The sequence below is a fragment of the Lepidochelys kempii genome, chromosome 1 (genome assembly GCF_965140265.1).
Source record: "Lepidochelys kempii isolate rLepKem1 chromosome 1, rLepKem1.hap2, whole genome shotgun sequence".
In the NCBI taxonomy this organism is placed as follows: domain Eukaryota; kingdom Metazoa; phylum Chordata; order Testudines; family Cheloniidae; genus Lepidochelys; species Lepidochelys kempii.
Window position 1 is genome coordinate 41346072 of NC_133256.1, and position 14797 is coordinate 41360868.

At 45.1% G+C, this 14797-nt stretch overlaps 1 protein-coding gene across 3 annotated transcripts in view; it reads right to left on the bottom strand.

The window, feature by feature from the left end:
* The window catches only part of SACS (sacsin molecular chaperone), a 143053-nt gene extending 138886 nt beyond the window's left edge, over positions 1–4167 (bottom strand). For all 3 annotated transcript variants that reach the window (XM_073339993.1, XM_073339995.1, XM_073339992.1), the window contains exon 1: positions 3923–4167. The gene's annotated coding sequence lies outside the window, so the exon portion shown is untranslated. The remainder of the gene's footprint in view (positions 1–3922) is intronic.
* Positions 4168–14797: the final 10630 nt, after the last annotated feature.

Below are 14797 nucleotides of genomic sequence, written 5' to 3' on the forward strand. Positions count from 1 at the left end.
AAGGCTCTGTGCAATTCTGTTTGTTCCATTATGCTCACACAAAATAGCCCCGGTGCCCTCCACTTACTATACTAATGCATTTGAAAAACGGGTTATTGTGCGTATCGTATCTCACACATAAAAAATGGGCAATATGTCTGGCATCATCTTTGTAATGACCAATGGAAAACCGACAGAAATTGTTTAGTCTTCATAGTAACACAGAAGTAAGAGATAAAAAAGTCCCATTAGATAAGGTATGCAATTTTCCTATGCAATAGAGGACTGTTCCCTAAAGCATACTATCCAAAGTAACCGTAGATGCCCCAAGTGATGGGGCTTCCAACGCACTTACCTTGTTTTTATGAAATCTATGTATGTACGTTGTATAAAACATCAGATGACTGATACCGATTCACAGAGAAATGTTTAAATTATGAGATAACAAGCACAGCTAAAATCAGGTGAAAAATACTTGATGTCCTCCAATATTTAGGCATAATGTGACATATTAGATCAGCTGAATGTCAACCCCAGTTGGACTTAGACACTAGATGACACAGGATTGGGACAACATTTGCTCTTACTAAATGCAGGCAAAAGTTTTCTTTCACTCTAAAGTCTGTGTAGCTGACGCTCAGGAGGGTAATAAAGTCAGAATGGCATTCTTACTTATTCATGGTTGGGCAGAGTGCTATTCTGATTCACCCTGAAGAGTTGGGAGCACCTCGTGGCGCTCCTCCAGTGAGGAGTTATGTCAGGAGTGGGCAAACTTTCTGGGCTGAGGGCCATATCGGGGTGTGAAACTGTATAGAGAGCCAGGTAGGGAAGGCTGTGTCTCCCCAAACAGCCTGGCCCCCACCCCCTATCTGCCCCCTCCCACTTCCTGCCCCCTGACTGTCCCCCTCAGAACCCCTGATCCATCCAACCCCCCTGCTCCTTGTCCCCTGACCACCACCCACCAGGACCCCACGCCCCAAACTGCACCCCCAGGACCTCACCCCCTATCCAACACCCCTGTTCCCTGTCCCCAGACTGCTACGACCCAGACCCCCGCCCCCTGACAGGTCCCCTGGTACTCCCCGCCTATCGAACACCCCGTTCCCCGTCCCCTAACTGCTCCCACCCCTATTCACACCCCCAACCCCTGACAGGCCCCCTGGGACTCCCACACCTATCCAACTGCTCCCTATCCCCTGTCCACCCCCCCACACAGAACCTCCACCCCATCCAACTGCTCCCTGCCCCATGACTGCCCCCCCAGGATCCCCTGCCCCTTATCCAGACCCCCCCCCAGTAGCAGAGTACTACCATTTTTCAGCCAATATTTATCTGTAGATTTCCGCACGGTTACTGATTTCTTTCACTGAATGATTATATAGCACAGGGATCAGAAACAGCTGATGCATGCCCAGCCAACATACCAGCTCCTCTCTGAACCTACTATCATGTTCTCAAGAATCTCAGCTTACATTAAAAAACAAAAAAGTAAGTCTCTAGCTGTTATGATTTTGAAGAAACATTTGGTTCATGTTGATTAATTCAAACTAGAACAGCTGCAGAGAAGGACTACTAGGAGGATCAGAGGAATGGAAAACTGACCTAATGAGAGGAGACTCAAAGAGCTTGGCTTGTTTAGCCTAACCAAACAAAGGCTGCAGGGAGATATGGTTGCTCTCCATAAACACATCAGTGAGATAAATACCAGGGAGTAAAAGGAGATATTTAAGTTAAGCACCAATGTTGACAGAAGAACAAGTGGATATAAACTGGCCATCAGCAAATTTAGGCTTGAAATTAGACAAAGGTTTCTAACTTTCAGAAGAATGAAGTTCCGGAACAGCCTTCCAAGGGGAGTCATGGGGACAAAAAACCTAACTGGTTTCAAGACTGAGCTTGATAAGTTTATGGAGGGGATAGTATGATGAAACTGCCTACAATCACATGTTGCCAATCTGCGACTGATAGCAGCAAATATCCCCAACAGTGATGGGATGCTAGATGGGGAGGTCTCTGAGTTACTACAGAGAATTCTTTCCCAGGTATTTGGCTGTTGGGTCTTGCCAAAATGCTGAGGGTCCAACTGACTGTCATATTTGAGGTCAGGGAAGAATTATCCTCCAGGTCAGATTGGCAAAGACTCTGGGAGGGGTTGTCTTCCTTTGCAGCATGGAGCACAGGTCACTTACAGGTTTAAATTAGTGTAAATAGTGGATTCTCTGTAACTGGAAGTCTTTCAGTCATGATCTGAGGACTTCAGTAACTAAGCCAGAGGTTTTGGGTCTATTATAGGAGTGGGTGGGCAAGGTTCTGTGGCCTGCAATATGATCAGACTAGATCAGTGGTGGGCAACCTGCGGCCCTTCACGGTAATCCGCTGGCAGGCTGCGAGACAGTTTGTTTACATTGACCATCCCCGGGCACGGCTGCCCACAGCTCCCAGTGGCTGCGGTTCGCCATTCCCACCAATTGGAGCTGCAGGAAGCCGTGGCCAGCACCCCGTCCCACAGCTCCCATTGGCGGGCTCCTGGAGCTGTACTGCCAAAGAGCATAGGGGGATGGCAGTTGTAGCAACAACCTTTCAAAGAGTTCAGCTTGGACTTCCCAGCATGTGGGAGGATCAGGGCCATAGCTCTGCCTTACCTGTTTCCTCTGAAGTGGCTAGTGCTGTAGCAGGAAGTGACTGGGAGCAGAACTTAGACCCTAAATTCAGGAACAGGTATTGTGCTAGGTCCACACACAGGTACACAAAAGAAAGGTCCTCTGTGCCACTGCCCTTTCCCCTTTGTGTCCTCATGTAAGGCCCTGCACAATCGAATACTACGGACACTTAGACTTCCTTTTGCTCCCACTGAAGCCAATGGGAGATGCCTCACTGATTTCAGCAGGAGCAGGATAGGATTAACTTCACAGTACCACATAAGACAGTACATGAATTTAGTAATACAGGGATTATTTGTTTCACAATTTATCACTGTGATGATACTGTAAGTATAGGCCTATAGCTTGATAGATGAAAGCAAAATTAAAATACTTTCAAAATAATGATAAAAATGTACATTAGTTCTTTGCTCTGTTGGCATGAATAATTTAGCTACACATTTTTTACTTCATTACTGAGCAATCTGCTCATATACACAGGGCAGGGAACTTGTGTTAGCCATATTTTTTTAATTTGTTACCAAGACTACATCAGATCATTAGAGCATGCACAGAAGACACAGCATTAAATCAACTGCCAAAGAACAAGATGTGGAATTTCCACATGAACAAGTACTTTCATTTGAAATACATATTTCTACTTTAAGTCACAACATAGGAAAACATAGGAAAGTGCTCATTCCTTTTCTAAGTAAATCGTAATTGACACGCTTTAGAGAGAACAACTCTCACAAAGATAAATGGCAAAGTTAACGGTATCTTGGAACCACATTACAAATATATACATATGAAAAATTACTTGCTGCAAAGCTTGCTCAAACTACAGCATCTAGCATTGGAGTAAGTAGTATTTCTAGGTTTCTTTTTTCTTTTTTAAATTATGTCAGCTGTGGTAATGTCGAACAAAGAATGCACCAAAAAAAATAGCATTCAAGGGCTGCTGATCAAATTCAGAAACAGGCCTCTTTACATGCATAGTACTGCAGCAATATACTAACATTTCTTACAATACAGTGCAACAAAGACACAAAGCTATGAAATGGAGAGGCAAGCTAATGTGCAAATCCTTGTTCCATCCACACCGCTAGCGCACTGCAGCTTATGAGTCACCCAGAGATTCTGTAGACAACATAGACAATAGCCATTCAGCTAAATACTCTATTAAATATGCCAAAGCCTCTGGTTTCTATCACAATGAATGCTAATAGCATCATGATACCCATAAAACATCTCACACAAACAACTGCAGTGACTGAGCAACCCTGTATCGTGCTAGTACTTACAGCATCAGATGATCAGACAGGACAAACCACTGTATTTAGCTATTTCTTCATAAACTGCTTTCACATACTGGCCTGTTCATTATGCCATTTCTTCCATTAGTTGCTGGTGTTTGACAGCATCTGGACTCAAAACAATCTTGTCCCTCTTCCCTCTTTTGTAAAATCAGCAGATTTCAGCATAATGCGTGACCACTGCTGCAGCCTCAATGTAGCCAAACAAGTTTAATGCAGCAGAGGCTTTAGCTCTCCCCTGCCAGCTCTCTCTCTCTCTCTCTTTTTTTTTTTTAAAGAGATATGGTCCTGACTAGTCTCAGATTTCAACAGCACAGAAAAATGGCAGTTTGGGGGTTTTTTTAGATTATCTGTTGCATAAAGTAAAATACAAAGTGAGGATGCCACATCAAAATTTAATTTTAAAATACAACTGTCAAGACAGAAGTGCTATTTAAAAATATCTCCATTTGCATTAACTGATCAGATAGTAAAGTTTTTTTTTAAATCAAAATGACTTCACCTTTTATGCTGTTTGTTCACTTTTTGCATTTCTCTCAACCTGTGAAATGAAACTAATCAGTTTCTCTTTCTGTTTGTCTTATGCTTGCACAATTCTATTGTGTTTGACAATGCTTACACTTACACTAAAAAGCACAGGTTTTTCAGTGGGATTTTTTCAAATCATGAAAACTTCTCTCTTCATGGTAGCTTTTGTGAACCTCTTTGATATTCCACTCTTAGCTTTCTCACTTAAGAAGTGTTTGTGCTTTCATACTCTTCAGATTATTATTTAGAGGAATTTTTTATGTTGATTAAATCATGGCTATCGGAAACCTAAGTATTAAACGTGTTTATCAGTTGTGTCCTGAGTTTGGTTCTTCTTTTCCAAGTTGGCAAGGGTATCTGTCAGGATCACAGGAGACTGGCCTAAAGTTTGGGACTTAGAATTCCTACCCGAATCTAGAGAACTGTGGCCCCTCTCTTTTGTTTTATGTGGCTAAAGTTTGTACTGTAGGAGAATTGAATAGCTTTTTTTTGTTTTTACAGACTAACACCTGTGACAGTAAAAAAAACATACTGATAGTGTCATTGCAGCTGACGGTAGATGTCAATGTCAGAGTGCTCCTGATCTTCACTATGACCCTACCGCTGTTATTAAAAAATTCTGTTGCCTGTCTCTTGCCCAAGGTGGGAGGCTGACTTCTTTTGCTTCTGCTCTGAAAGTTAGTGTAACTCTGAGGGAACTATGCTATATTCTGATCCAGTCTCCTCACTGAGGATAAGGGCCCAGATAGAATGCAGATGAATGCATGACTGAACAGAAGGTATTGACGGGAAGGCTTTGGCCTCCTTGACCATGAGATGCTGTTCCGGGAAGGAGGACTGCTGCGGAGAGATGGGGTCCACCTGACCAAGAGGAACAGCATCTTTGTACACCAAGTCACCAACTTAATGAGGAAGGCTTTCAACTTGGTTCAAAGGAGGCAGGTCACAAAAACCTACAGGGATGTATAAAGAAAGCCAATTATAACAGAGAGCTCGGTGTTGTGGTGGAAAGGGAGGGACACAAAATTAAAATAGGGTCACAGGAGCAACAAGAGGGAAAACACTGGGGAGATCGGCTCAACGTTTTAGATGTCCTTGCATTTGTGTAAAGAGTATGGGGAATAAACAGGAAGAACTGGAAGTTTTACTACATCAACTATATTATGCCTTAACTGGCATCACTGAGACTTGGTTGAATAAATCTCATGACTGGAGCATAGGTTTGCAGGGGGATAGCTTGCACAGGAAGGATAGGCAGGGCGGAAAAAGAAACCAAACCAATTTTCTGTTACAGGACACAAACATAGGGCTTATAAAGAGACTCTCTTTGCAACCTCAACCTTAATCATAATTTAAAACCAACTTGTCACACAAGTGAACTGTATGATAGTTAAGATTTAGTGTATACTTTGAGATAAATACATATTCAACCAATTAGTTACTAACATTTTGAATGGCAAACAGAATTGTTGACAGTCCAAATTAATTTCTTATATTAAGAATATATATATTATCATATATATTCTTATATATGGAAAATTACAATAGGTTCAAAGGAGCAACAAAAGGGAAAACACTGTGGCAATCTGCTCAATATCTTAGATGTCTATACAAATGCAAGGAGTATGGGGAATAAACAGAAAAAACTACCATTCTTAATACACAAACAAAATTATGACTTAACTGGCATCACTGAGACTTGGTGGGATAATCCCATAACTGGAACATTGGTTTACAGGAAGATAACTTGTTCAGGAAGGATAGCCAGGGAAAAAAGGGACGAGGTGTTGGTGTTGCACAGTATATCAAGAATACTTAGCCCTGGTCTACACTAGGACTTTAGGTCGAATTTAGCAGCGTTAAATTGATGTAAACCTGCACCCGTCCACACGATGAAGACCTTTATTTTGACTTAAAGGGCTCTTAAAATCGATTTCCTTACTCCACCCCTGACAAGTGGATTAGCGCTTAAATCGGCCTTGCCGGCTCGAATTTGGGGTACTGTGGACACAATTCGACAGTATTGGCCTCCGGGAGCTATCCCAGAGTGCTCCATTGTGACCGCTCTGGACAGCATTCTCAACTCAGATGCACTGGCCAGGTAGACAGGAAAAGAACCGCGAACTTTTGAATCTCATTTCCTGTTTGGCCAGCGTGGCAAGCTGCAGGTGACCATGCAGAGCTCATCAGTAGAGGTGACCATGATGGAGTCCCAGAATCGCAAAAGAGCTCCAGCATGGACCGAACGGGAGGTACGGGATCTGATCGCTGTTTGGGGAGAGGAATCCATGCTATCAGAACTCCGTTCCAGTTTTCGAAATGCCAAAACCTTTCTCAAAATCTCCCAGGGCATGAAGGACAGAGGCCATAACAGGGACACGAAGCAGTGCAGCGTGAAACTTAAGGAGCTGAGGCAAGCCTACCAGAAAACCAGAGAGGCGAATGGCCGCTCCGGGTCAGAGCCCCAAACATGCCGCTTCTATGATGAGCTGCATGCCATTTTAGGGGGTTCAGCCACCACTACCCCAGCCGTGTTGTTTGGCTCCTTCAATGGAGATGGAGGCAACACGGAAGCAGGTTTTGGAGATGAAGAAGATGATGATGATGATGAGGTTGTAGATAGCTCACAGCAAGCAAGCGGAGAAACCGGTTTTCCCGACAGCCAGGAACTGTTTCTCACCCTGGACCTGGAGCCAGTACCCCCTGAACCCACCCAAGGCTGCTTCCTGGACCCGGCAGGCAGAGAAGGGACCTCCGGTGAGTGTACCTTTTAAAATACTATACGTGGTTTAAAAGCAAGCATGTGAAAGGATTACTTTGCCCTGGCATTCGCAGCTCTCCTGGATGTACTCCCAAAGCCTTTGCAAAGGTTTCTGGGGAGGGCAGCCTTATTGCATCCTTCATAGTAGGACACTTTACCACTCCAGGCCAGTAACACGTACTCGGGAATCATTGTAGAACAAAGCATTGCAGTGTATGTTTGCTGGCGTTCAAACAACATCCGTTCTTTATCTCTCTGTGTTATCCTCACGAGAGTGAGATATAATTCATGGTCACCTGGTTGAAATAGAGTGCTTTTCTTCAGGGGACCCTCAGAGGAGCCCGTTCCTGCTGGGCTGTTTGCCTGTGGCTAAACAGAAATGTTCCCTGCTGTTAGCCATGGGGAGGGTGGAGGGTTGAGGGGGTAGCCACGCGGTGGGGGGAGGCAAAATGCGACCTTGTGACGAAAGCACATGTGCTATGTATGTAATGTTAACAGCAAGGTTTACCCTGAAAGAGTGTAGCCACTGTTTTATAAAATGTGTCTTTTTAAATCCTGCTGTCCCTTTTTTTTTCTCCACCAGCTGCATGTGTTTCAATGATCACAGGATCTTCTCCTTCCCAGAGGCTAGTGAAGATTAGAAAGAAAAAAAACACACTCGAGATGAAATGTTCTCCGAGCTCATGCTGTCCTCCCGCACTGACAGAGCACAGACGAATGCGTGGAGGCAAATAATGTCAGAGTGCAGGAAAGCACAAAATGACGGGGAGGAGAGGTGGTGGGCTGAAGAGAGTAAGTGGCAGGCTGAAGAGAGGGCTGAAGCTCAAATGTGGTGGCAGCGTGATGACAGGAGGCAGGATTCAATGCTGAGGCTGCTGGAGGACCAAACCAGTATGCTCCAGTGTATGGTTGAGCTGCAGCAAAGGCAGCTGGAGCACAGACTGCCACTACAGCCCCTGTGTAACCAACCGCCCTCCTCCCCAAGTTCCATAGCCTCCACACCCAGACGCCCAAGAACGCGGTGGGGGGGCCACCAGCCAACCAGCCACTCCGCCACAGAGGATTGCCCAAAAAAAAGAAGGCTGGCATTCAATAAATTTTAAAGTTGTAAACTTTTAAAGTGCTGTGTGGCATTTTCCTTCCCTCCTCCACCACCCCTTCTGGGCTAACTTGGTAGTCATTCCCCTATTTGTGTGATGAATGAATAAAGAATGCATGAATGTGAAGCAACAATGACTTTATTGCCTCTGCAAGCGGTGATCGAAGGGAGGAGGGGAGGGTGGTTAGCTTACAGGGAAGTAGAGTGAACCAAGGGGCGGGGGGTTTCATCAAGGAGAAACAAACAGAACTTTCACACCGTAGCCTGGCTAGTCATGAAACTGGTTTTCAAAGCTTCTCTGATGCGTACCTCGCCCTCCTGTGCTCTTCTAACCGCCCTGGTGTCTGGCTGCGCATAACCAGCAGCCAGGCGATTTGCCTCAACCTCCCACCCCACCATAAACGTCTCCCCCTTACTCTCACAGATATTGTGGAGCACACAGCAAGCAGTAATAACAGTGGGAATATTGGTTTCGCTGAGGTCTAAGCGAGTCTGTAAACTGCGCCAGCACGCCTTTAAACGTCCAAATGCACATTCTACCACCATTCTGCACTTGCTCAGCCTGTAGTTGAACAGCTCCTGATTACTGTCCAGGCTGCCTGTGTACGGCTTCATGAGCCATGGCATTAAGGGGTAGGCTGGGTCCCCAAGGATACATATAGGCATTTCAACATCCCCAACAGTTATTTTCTGGTCTGGGAATAAAGTCCCTTCCTGCAGCTTTTGAAACAGACCAGAGTTCCTGAAGATGCGAGCGTCATGTACCTTTCCCGGCCATCCCACGTTGATGTTGGTGAAACGTCCCTTGTGATCCACCAGAGCTTGCAGCACTATTGAAAAGTACCCCTTGCGGTTTATGTACTCAGTGGCTTGGTGCTCCAGTGCCAAGATAGGGATATGGGTTCTGTCTATGACCCCACCACAGTTAGGGAATCCCATTGCAGCAAAGCCATCCACTATGACCTGCACATTTCCCAGGGTCACTGCCCTTGATATCAGCAGATCTTTGATGGCGTGGGCTACTTGCATCACAGCAGCCCCAACAGTGGATTTGCCCACTCCAAATTGATTCCCAACTGACCGGTAGCTATCTGGCGTTGCAAGCTTCCACAGGGCTATCGCCACTCGCTTCTCAACTGTGAGGGCTGCTCTCATCTTGGTATTCATGCACTTCAGGGCAGGGGAAAGCAAGTCACAAAGTTCCATGAAAGTGCCCTTACACATGCGAAAGTTTCGCAGCCACTGGGAATCGTCCCAGACCTGCAACACTATGCGGTCCCACCAGTCTGTGCTTGTTTCCCGAGCCCAGAATCGGCGTTCCACAGCATGAACCTGCCCCATTAGCACCATGATGCATGCATTGGCAGGGCCCATGCTTTCAGAGAAATCTGTGTCCATGTCCTGATCACTCACGTGACCGCACTGACGTCGCCTCCTCGCCCGGTATCGCTTTGCCAGGTTCTGGTGCTGCATATACTGCTGAATAATGCGTGTGGTGTTTAATGTGCTCCTAATTGCCAAAGTGAGCTGAGCGGCCTCCATGCTTGCCTTGGTATGGCGTCCGCACAGAAAAAAAGGCGCGGAACGATTGTCTGCCGTTGCTCTGACGGAGGGAGGGGCGACTGAGGACACGGCTTACAGGGTTGGCTTCAGGGAGCTAAAATCAACAAAGGGGTGGCTTTACATTAAGGAGTATTTCAGGCAGGATTTCATGGAGGGTTCCAATAAGAAATGGTACACCTAAGTTATTGTTCTTATTGGAACAAGGAGGTTAGCCTGGCCTCTAATTGATACATGGCTACATTTACCTCGCTGCACCTTCTCTGTGAGTGACTACAGTGTGACCTAGAGGAATGAGTCCCCTAGACAGGGGAGGGGGGGAAGCAAATGAGTACAAAACAAATCTGGTCTATTTCTTGTTTTGATCCACTCCATCTATCTTTTACATCTTTGGCTAGCAGCAGATGGTGCAGAAGGACTGCATGCCATCCACATCTCATGGCTGCTCGGCAGAAGATGGTACAGTACGACTGCTAGCCATCCTCATCTCTTGCCTGCCCAGCAGAAGATGGTACAATACGACTGCTAGCCATCCTCATCTCTTGCCTGCCCAGCAGAAGATGGTACAGTACGACTGCTAGCAATCCGTATCGCCTGCCTGCTCACCATAAGACGGTTCAATAGGACTGACTGCAGGACTAAAGAGAATGACCTGGTCAGGTCACTCCAAATTTAGTCCCTGCGCCCATGTCTGCCCAGGCGCTCCCAGCCGACGTGGCCAGGAGCACCTCGGACACGACGATGACGGCTACCAGTCGTATTGCACCGTCTGCTGCCAGAAGGCAATGGATTGCTGCTACTGTGTAGCAATGCCGTACCGTGTCTGCCAGCACGCAGGAGACATACGGTGACAGTACCTGAGTGGGCTCCATGCTTGCTGTGGTATGGCGTCTGCACAGGTAACTCAGGAAAAAAGGCGCGAAACGATTGTCTGCCCTTGCTTTCATGGAGGGAGGGAGGGAGGGAAGGGGGGCCTGACGATATGTACCCAGAACCACCCGCGACAATGTTTTAGCCCCATTAGGCATTGGGATCTCAACCCAGAATTCCAATGGGCAGCGGAGACTGCGGGAACTGTGGGATAGCTACCCACAGTGCAACGCTCCAGAAGTCGACTCTAGCCTCGGTACTATGGAAGCACTCCGCCGAGTTAATGCACTTAATGCACTTAGAACATTTTCTGTGGGGACACACACACTCGAATATATAAAACCGATTTCTAAAAAACCGACTTCTATAGATTCGACCTTATTCCATAGTGTAGACATACTCATACACTTGTTCTGAGGTCCAGAAGGAGGTGAGAGGCAGATCAGTTGAAAGTCTCTGGGTGAAGACAGAAGGGGGAAAATGGGGGACCACATCATGGTTGGAATCTACTAGGGACCCCAAAATCAGGAGGAGGAGGAGGAGTCCTTTCTAGCACAACAGAAATATCCAAAACACACCACCTGGTAGTAATGGGGAACTTTAACTACCTAGATATCTGTTGGAAAAGTAATACGGCAAAACACAAAATGCACAATAGGTCCTTGGAAGGTGTTGGAGACAACTTTTTGTTTCAGAAGATGGAGGAAGTAACCCGTGGGACTTGATTCTGACTAACAGGAATGAATTGGTTGCAGATCTGAAGGTTGAAGGTATTTTGGATCACGAAAGCTCATGCTCAAATAAATTGGTTAGTCTCTAAGGTGCCACAAGTACTCCTTTTCTTTTCATGAAATGATAGATTTCATGATTCTAAAGAAAGGAAGAAGTGAGAGCTGCAGAATAAGGACAAAGGACTTCAAAAAAGCATACATTAACAACTCAGATAATTGGTATGTACGGGCCCACACGAAAAAAATCAGAGGGAAAAGGGAGACCAGGAGAGCTGGCAGTTTCTCAAAAAGACCACATAAAAGGCACAACAGCAAACTATTCCAATGTGAAGGAAAGAAAGAACAGTAAGAGGCCAATACAGGTTCATCAGGAGCTCTTTAATGACATGAAAAATCAAAAAGGAATCCTATAAGAAGTGGTAACATGCACAAATACTATAAGACATGGGAGGAAATTGTCCCATTCAGCTTAGCATTGGTAAGGTCTCAGCTGGAGTACTGTGTCGGATTCTGTTCCCCACACCTTAAGAAAGATGTGGACAAATTGGAGAGAGTCCAAAGGAGAGCAACAAAAATGATTAAAGTTTCAGAAAAATCATACCCATGAAGACAGAATTTTAAAAATGGACAAGGTTAATCTTGAGAAAACAAGACTGGAGGGGGACCTGATAAGTTTTCAGATATGTTAAGGGCTGTTATAAAAAGGACAGAGATCAACTACTTTCCATGTCCTCTGAAGGTAGAACAAGTAGTAATTGACTTAATCTGCAACAAGGGATATTTCTGTTAGATATTAGGAAAAACTTTTAAACTATAAGGATAGTTAAGCACTGGAATAGACTTCCATGGGAGGTTGTGGAATCCTGATCATTGGGGGTTTTTAAAAACAGGTGTCATGGCTGGTCTAAGTATATATGGTCTTGGATCAGTGTAGGGGGGATGAACTAGATGACATCTCGAGGTCCCCTTCCTGCCCTACATTTATATGATAAGCAGTAATAAAGAGGTCTCATGACCCCATGTCTCCTACAACCCAGTTTCAGTTACCTTCTGCCACCACCACGCTTCTCACTTGGAAATTTTACCTTGAGGCACCGTGCTTCTGTTCCCTTGTTACAGGATAGGTATTGTACTTGTTTGAAGGCTGCTGCAGAAACCCCCATTCACCACTGCTCCAGACTTATTTAATAAACTTTTAATTTATTATTTACAATTAAAACCTAGGAATGAACTCTGGAACTGATCATCTGGAAGTGTCCACTTTTCTTATCAAGCCCTGGAAACTCTTATGTCTAGGCTTTGCAGAATTCTTTTTTGTAATTTCAATAGTTAATATCTATTTTTAATTAAGATTTTTTTAATTTTATGTTTAACAATTTTGATTTTTACATTTTCAGGAAATTAAGGGGATGTAGGGTTGGGGGTAGGATTAGGGCAGCACTCACAGGAGACTTTCAGGGGGGTCCTTGCTCAACTGAGGGGCCCAAGACATCCAGATGCAAGGCATGGGGGAGACTGCCTGGCCCAGCAGAACAGAGATCCCTGGCCAGCACTGCAAGGAGGAGGAGGAGCCCTTAGCCAGAGGGGAGGCTACCCCGCTGCTGAGCAGCCCCTGCTCAGGGATGGCTTCCACACTCCTGGCTGATGAGTGCATGAGCTGGTAAAGGGCTCCCTGCATGGCCAAAGGCTGAATGAAATTGGATCCCTCCCGGTGTAAGGTGCGGGGAAGGCAGCAGTCCTGGCAGGGCAGAGAAGAGACCCTAGGCTAGGACTGCAAGGAGGAGGACAAGCCCCCGGCCCCAAAGGAGGCCACCCTACTGCTGAATGGCTCCTGCCTGGGGAGATTGGGTCCTTGACAGCAGAGGTGCAGAGGGCTTTTTGTGCTGCTGCAGGGTCAGACACCTGATCCCTGCAGGTGCAAGGTGTGGGGGCTGCACTCTCACCAACTGTTACCGATGGATGGATAATATTTTCCATCAATTTCAGTGTGTCACCTGAAATCAACATTTACTGACATCTATCTATTTAAATCCAATCCTGACAAGCCTACTCATTTCACACCCCAGTTTTCTGATGTTCTCCCAATACAGTCTCACTGCTACCCTCTGGGCAGCCCCAACCTCCCTTATCCTTGATAGACCAGTCTCTGGAGTCTGGAGAGACCTTTCTTGGCAACTTCAGCCCGCCTGGACAAAAACGCCTCCAGCTGGAAAGTCTCCTCACTCCCTCCTCCACAGTTCTCCTACAACTGCAAATGTTTGAACAGACATTCTGTGCTGGCTCCTAGAAACCCAGTTGACTTGCACAGACTCCTTAGGTTTCAAAGCACTACCTCACTTCTACCCACATATTTTACCTCCCACATTCCTCAGACCTAAAATAAAATAAAGGCAACAATACCCTAATGTTCTACACAAGAGGGTATCAGCTATTCAAGGCAATATATTACAGTACAGATGGGGCCCTATAAGTTATGGCTAGAAGAAGTATACACATCAGTATTATCAGTTATATGAAACTTTTTTCCAACAGTTCATTCCACAGGTTTGGAATTCCACAGGTCTCTTCAAGTAATTCATTTGCTCAGATTTAAAGGGCCAGCACAGGAAAGGAAGAGGACAAATGAGAAGAACGAATATACGTAAAAGAACCCAGGACAAGAGAAATGCACCTAATAGGGGCTGGGACAAAGGCTCCCAAAGCTGATCTTTTTTTTAATTATAAAAATTATTTCCAATTGTTTGTAAATGATAAAAGCTAGGGTATTGCTCTCATTATTTTTAAAAGGAAAAAAAGTGTAAAAATTAGCATTTCTAGGCTATGGTCCAGGCTGATTAAAATACCATCTATCCAGGCTCTTAGTGCCATAACAATACCAACCAGTCCAGCCTTATTAGTACTAGGATGATTAAAATACCAGTCCAGCCTACAAGAGCCAGGGTGATTAGAGTACCAGCCATCCCAAGCTATTATTGCCAGTACTGTTAACATCATTCACAAGTCTAACCTGTAACACCACTGAATAAAAGATTGTTTCACGTTCTTTTGAATTCTGATCAATTTGAGAACTGTATTCTAACTGGAATATGTTGCTTTCTCATTCATTAGTTTTTTCAGATATTGAGAAAGAAGTTATAGTATTTCAAATGTTTGGGAAAATCACAGGAAAGCAATATTGCAATACAGTCACTAGCAGTCTAACTTATAAAATGGGTAGAAGACATCATGACAATGGATTTTCTAATGAGAAATCCAAGCAGGGAAATTAAGACTATCGAGTGTAGTTCCCTGAGCACAATTTATTCATCCCTTTA